The 6,001-nt window shown below is 50.1% G+C and overlaps 1 pseudogene; it reads right to left on the bottom strand.

Annotated features, from left to right (window-relative positions):
- Positions 1-535, bottom strand: part of LOC124696740 — a 3,560-nt pseudogene extending 3,025 nt beyond the window's left edge.
- Positions 536-6,001: the final 5,466 nt, after the last annotated feature.

The raw sequence follows: 6,001 nt of genomic DNA, 5'->3' as shown, positions 1-6,001 counted from the left end.
TATGGCGTTGGCGATCACGACGTCAGTCTTCTTCGTCTTAAAGGCCCTGGCGGAGACGACGTCGTTGATGAGGTTCCTCGTGACGTCTGCGACCCAGGCGTTGATCTGCGCCGCCGCTTCCTCCGCTTCCTCGTGGAAGTCCACGGCGCGCGCCTCCGCCATGTAGGTGCCGACGACGGCCTCAAGGTACGCCGGCTTCAGAGGGCGCGTCCTGTCGTGCCACACGCCGCACGCGAACGCCACGCTCGGCCCGCCGGAACCAGACCGGTCCTTCAGCGCGTCGGCCACCATGGTAGAGATGGACTCCTCGAGCTCGTCCCGGGACCGGGCGCCGAGGAGGCGGAGGACCTCCTCCAGGGTCTCTCCCCGTGCGCCGGGCGCCAGCAGCGAGACGGCGGCGTAGATGGACAGCGGGGAGAAGACGAGGTTGCGGGCGGGGTTCTCGTCGGCGAGGCGCTTGGTGAATGGTGAGGCGCGCGGCGAGCCCCGCCAGGCCGGCGCCGGACTGCCGCGACTTCTTGGTCGGCCCGGCCATCATCATCGGGGCTTCATGCACAGAAAGCGTCCTGCAGACTGTTGTCGAGGCTTCGTGCTTGACTTTGTATATATGGAGACGCGCTCAGGGCGTTCGATCTGGTTTGGACTTGGATCGGGAGACAATTCTGTTTCGGTTTCGTTTTGGGAACCGATATATTCTCCGTACGCAACATTGGTTTCGTCTTTCAAGTGCAATTTTGGTGATCAGCGATTTTGGTTTACCTTTTTTTTTTTGGAACCACTAGTGTACTCGTACCTAATTCCAAATGCGAGGATCCCAAAAGGGATTGTCCCAGCGGGAACCAAATCGCAGACGCGCGCGGTCGGGATTAGAGCACCTTATTTAGTCCCACATCGCCCGGCTGGAGCAATGCCGCGCTGCTTAAATAGCAGAGTGCTGGATACCGTCTCGCCGAGGAAGCAGAGCAGCCATTTAACAGCTTTGCTGAGGTAAAGAGCAGTCGCTACATACTTCTGGCCGGGCCTGGCCTGGCGGCTTGTCACCCTAAGTCTCATCTTGGATGGTGCAGGGGGCTAGAAGTGTGATGTGATGTCAGTCTCTTTTTTTCCTCTCTCATCTTTTATGCTGTTTCTTTTTCCTCCTCACGTTCGGTAATCAAAAGAGGAATGATTAAATAGCCAGGGTGCTGGACACCATCTTCTAGCCAGGGGACAATCAGGGGTCACGGCTTCCCCAACATTCAGGAATTTTTGTAAGACCCGAGATTTCTTGTCTAAATAATTGTGTATCATCATTTATGTCTATGCCGTGGATATGCTAAGTAGGTATACCGCGATAGGCCCTTAATTTCGGTAATCTCGGGTGGCCAAAGATGGTGGTGAGGCCCCCACCGGGCAGCCTAGTTGCCGGAAATCAGGAAAGGAAGGATCTGGTCCGGAGACAAGCTGTCGGATCCAGCCCATAATGAAGGTCGGTCAGATTCGTGACGTACACAACAAGAAATACCCTGCGTAGTTTATGCTTCATCGTATCCAGTAGGATCTCTACCTTGTAACCATAGATCCGGAGCCTTTATAAGTTGGATCCTATGAGCCCTTGCGACAATATACAACAACACCTTTTATTATAATCGCGCATTGGTAGCCTTATAGTGAATTATAGTAGCACAGAGGATTCCGCCGCCGTTGCGAGGTCTAAAACTATGTAACTCGTGTGACCTTGACCCGGTGACACCTCGCCCTATGGCTCTTCCCTCTCTTTCCTCTCTGTTTGGCTCCCCTCACCGAAGTACCATCGAATACGCAAGGACAGTCCATCTCTCAAATACATACACACTAATTAAAATGCACCACAGATGCTTACAAAAGATCCTGTCATTTCCTTCGCAGTTCACAAACACGAGCTTGCAAAAGGTACAAAGAGAAGATCTTACAACCTTGTCTCCTAATTTGGAGTATAAATATGTGGATCTAGTTTTTTTTTTGGGGTGATTGGCTCTCCATTCCTAAATAGGATAGAATCATATATAAAAATCCATCTTCTTAACTTCTGGTGATTAATATGTGTAGGATAATCATGGCTAAAAATAATATGAAGACCATTGATTCGTTTTATAAGAAGAAAATTAGGCATGCTGGAGCATCTTGGATTATCTTTCTTGCAGGCTGATCCGGCTTGTCCTTACTTTGCCTGTCTCGACCGCAACAACATAGCAAGCCTTTCGACACTAAACCTGGTTAAAGCAAGGGTTTGACATAAAATGGAAGATGGATTTCTAAAACATTGCTTATTACTATACATTTAGAAAGAGAATGTCATGGGGTTCCCAACGGATGAAATTATTGACGAGTTCAACACAGAGACACTCGTGTACCATTTGACTATAAATTTTTGATTCGTTGTCATCTAATTGTACATTTTTCTTGCATGCCACCTTATTTGTTTTTTGAATATTGACCCACTGAAAAAGAAGCATATTCCTCGGATGATGAGGAGCCTACCCTACCTCCCCGTGCTTGTGGCCCTTCCTCGTAAGGTGGATCCTCCAATTCTCCAAAGGTGGTGCGCCGCAGCATATGCAGCAACAATATATAGCCCTCGAGAACATATCTAGTGATACCACACCTTATTTGATACCATGATACCATTCTTCAAAATTTGAATTCTAAGTGTCAAAAAATTCAGAAACAAAATTTTACATGTTCACAAGATGTGTGTTTGCATGTCCTGTAATTTGTATCACCAAATTCGAAACACCCTTAGAGAAACAAAAAAGAGAAATCCAACATGAATAGTGTCACATAAAGACAAAAGCACAAAATGACACTATTCACATAGTATTTGTGTTTTCTGTTTCTGTTTGTGTATTTTGAATTTGGGTCTGAAGATTCTGTAGAATGTAAACACACATCTTGTGAACAGCCACAATTTTTTTTTACACTTATAATTCAAATTTTGAAGAGTGGTATCATGGTATCATTTAAGATGTGGTATCACTAGATATTTTACGAGAACATATCTAGTGATACCACACTTATTTGATACCATGATACCATTATTTAAAATTTGAATTCTAAGTGTCAAAAAAATCGGAAACAAAATTTTACATGTTCACAAGATGTGTGTTTGCATGTCTTGTAATTTGTATCACCAAATTCGAAATACCCTTAAATAGTGTCACATAAAGATAAAAGCACAAAATGACACTATTCACATAGTCGTTGTCTTTTCTGTTTCTCCCTATAGCCCTCAATTATGGCTGGGTTTGCGGCAGTGTCAAAAAACTGTGTCTTATTTACAGCTGTCATCTAATTGTACAATTGGTATCAGAGCGAGGTTGAAGATTTGAAGCTACGCTTGCCCCGGGGAGGCGATCCGACTAGCGTCTCGGGGCGGGCGATCGTCGCTCAGCGGAGCGACACGGAGGAGACGACGGGTGTTGTCGTCGGCGAGGCGGTGGAGGTGGATGATCGTTGATGGAGAGGTGGTACCGAGGTGTGGCACCAGGAGTCTCGTCAAGATAGTCGTCCGCGGGTTTTCGTCAAGGTCGTCTTCGGAGGAGTCCGATGAGTCAAGGAGTCGTGGTCGTGCAAGTTGGCATCTCGAGTCAGCGTCGAGTCTGTGAGTCGTCGTTGTGTCCAAGTGCTTGTCTCTGTGAGGATCTGTTGCAGTTGAAGCGTGTGGAGGTTGAGGGACTGTCCACAGGTGAGGGATATCACCATGGGCGAAGACGCAACAAAAGGATAGTGGGTAGCTGTCAGCGTGCCTCAACCAAGTCATCTATGTGTCTCGACGAGAGGATCAATGTCAAGTGTGAAGGAGACGGTAAACCAGTGAAGGGGAGTCTCTTTAATGAGGACATGTCTCTACATGAGGCTGGAGTGGATGGTGTAGTCCACGAGGTAGTCGGCATGTATTGCACTAGGGTGGACGGTGTGTTTAACGGTTGCTAGCGTGGCTGGGTAGTCTGGATCATGTTTGAATTGTTCCGTAAATTCGCAAGCCAAAATTGGGGAGAGCCAATTAAACTTGTCGTGGAGCGAGACCTAGACAAGACGCAGATGTGCGAGGAGTCAAGATCAGAGGAAGCACGGAAGACAAAGAGTCGTCGATCAAGATTAGGGGTAGATTGTTAGCTTAATCTTGATTGAAGTTTGTCCAAATAAAATAGGTTACCACGTGTGAGTACTAGTGTAGGTCCAAGTTAGCTATGTGCACGGTCCGTTTCCTGCCATAGTTGGTTTAGAGCATCTCCAGCCGCGTCCCCCAAAGCGTTCCCTAAATCGCGCCGGATTGAGCGTTTGGGGAACGTGTTTTGTTCGTGCCGCCTTTGGGGGACGTCGCTCCCTAGTCGCGTCCCCCAAACGCCGCTCCCAAATATTTAAAATACTTTTTTGGCATTTTTATTTCAATTTCCACAAACTAATACATAATTGGGAACATGGTTTACACGAAAACACAGTTAGGCACATGGTTTTCCACAAACTAATACATAGTTTGAACCGTCGTGGACACAAATATAAAATTTTGCAAAGAAACTAAACCTAACTAGGCCGTGCATCGAAGGTTTCCTGTGTTCGCTGCTAAGAAAGAACACTCGAGGGCACAACCAGTCACCTAAACTGGAAAATCCAGCGGGAGGATGGTGCCCTTGTTGGTTCTACCGATGAGGCGAACATCCAGAAACCTCTGTGCACGTGTTCGCTGCGAAGAAAGAACACTCAGTCGTCCTCCTCGTCGGTGCTGTCGCCGTGGTAGTCCCGGCGGCACCGCGTCTCGTCGAAGACCTTGACGCTCATGTCCCTGTTGCCGAAGTAGGAGAACAGGAGGATGAAGCCGGCTTCGAGGCTGTGGTGCCGCGCGAACTTCTCCCAGCCGATGTTGAGGTATATCTTGCCGCGCGCGTCGTAGATCACGTCGACGATCCACCGGTAGTAGCCGCACGCAGCCTCCCGCAGATGCATCGTGCGCGGGCGGTCGTCGCCGGCGACGTAGTCGGCGAAGGAGTCCGGCAGCCTCTGGATGCCGCGCGGGTCGCCCTTGAGGACGAGGACGAACTCGAACCGCACGTCCGGCTCCACGTCCATCTCCGACGATGAAGCCAGCGGCGTGGAAGGCGACGGCGAGCGTTCAGCTCTGCCGCGGCCACGACCACGACCACGGCCGCGAGGTCGGCCTCCGCCTCTACCAGACATAGCGTCGATTCTTGTTGAGATGGTGGCGGCTAGGGTTTGGGAGAGAGGCGCTAGGGTTTTGTGTGTGAGAGGGACGATGAGAGGCGGCCCTTTTATAGGCCGGAGGAAGGCGGAGGAGCGGTGGCGCTCATTAACGCCGGCACGCAGAGCTAGGCGCGACGGGACGCGTCGCTGCGTCGCTGCGGGAACTGCACCGTCGCTGCGTCGCTGCGGGAACTGCACCGCCAATAACTTCCGTCGCGAGGTAGGCGACGGTTAGGTTAAAAATTTATTGTGCCGCTGACGAGTCGGCCCCGCCACTCCCCGCCGCTTCGGTGTGTCCGGCGTCCCCGGTGCGTCCCCTGTGGGACGGGGACGGGTTCGGGGCGCCGGACACCGTATCGGGGCGCGCCGGACAAAAATGGCCTTTGGGGGACGCGGCTGGAACGGTTTTTTGGTCCGGCGCGCCCCAAATCCCTTTGGGGACGCTTTGGGGGACGCGGCTGGAGATGCTCTTAGGCCAAGTTAAGTGTCCTAGTCTGATTAGGAGTTGGTATTGGTTTGTAGTGTCCTAGTTAGATGGGGCTTAGTTACCGACTTGTACTAGGAGTTAGTATCGGTTTAGACTAGAATAAGGCTGGCCGTGTGGGCACCATGGTGCATATATATGCACACCTCCTGTATCATAAGATTGAGTGTGAGAAATCAGAAAAGCAATAAAAGGAGGAAAAGTTAGAGGGATAAAAGGAGGAAAAGTTAGAGGGTACGACACGCACCCTTGGCGATAAATTTTGTCTCCGCGTGTGTTCATCTAGTTTCATGTGATTGA

Source organism: Lolium rigidum, chromosome 3 (genome assembly GCF_022539505.1).
Source record: "Lolium rigidum isolate FL_2022 chromosome 3, APGP_CSIRO_Lrig_0.1, whole genome shotgun sequence".
NCBI classification, from domain to species: Eukaryota; Viridiplantae; Streptophyta; class Magnoliopsida; order Poales; family Poaceae; genus Lolium; species Lolium rigidum.
The sequence above is the reverse complement of the archived record's forward strand: the minus strand, read 5'-3'. Positions and strand labels throughout refer to the sequence as shown.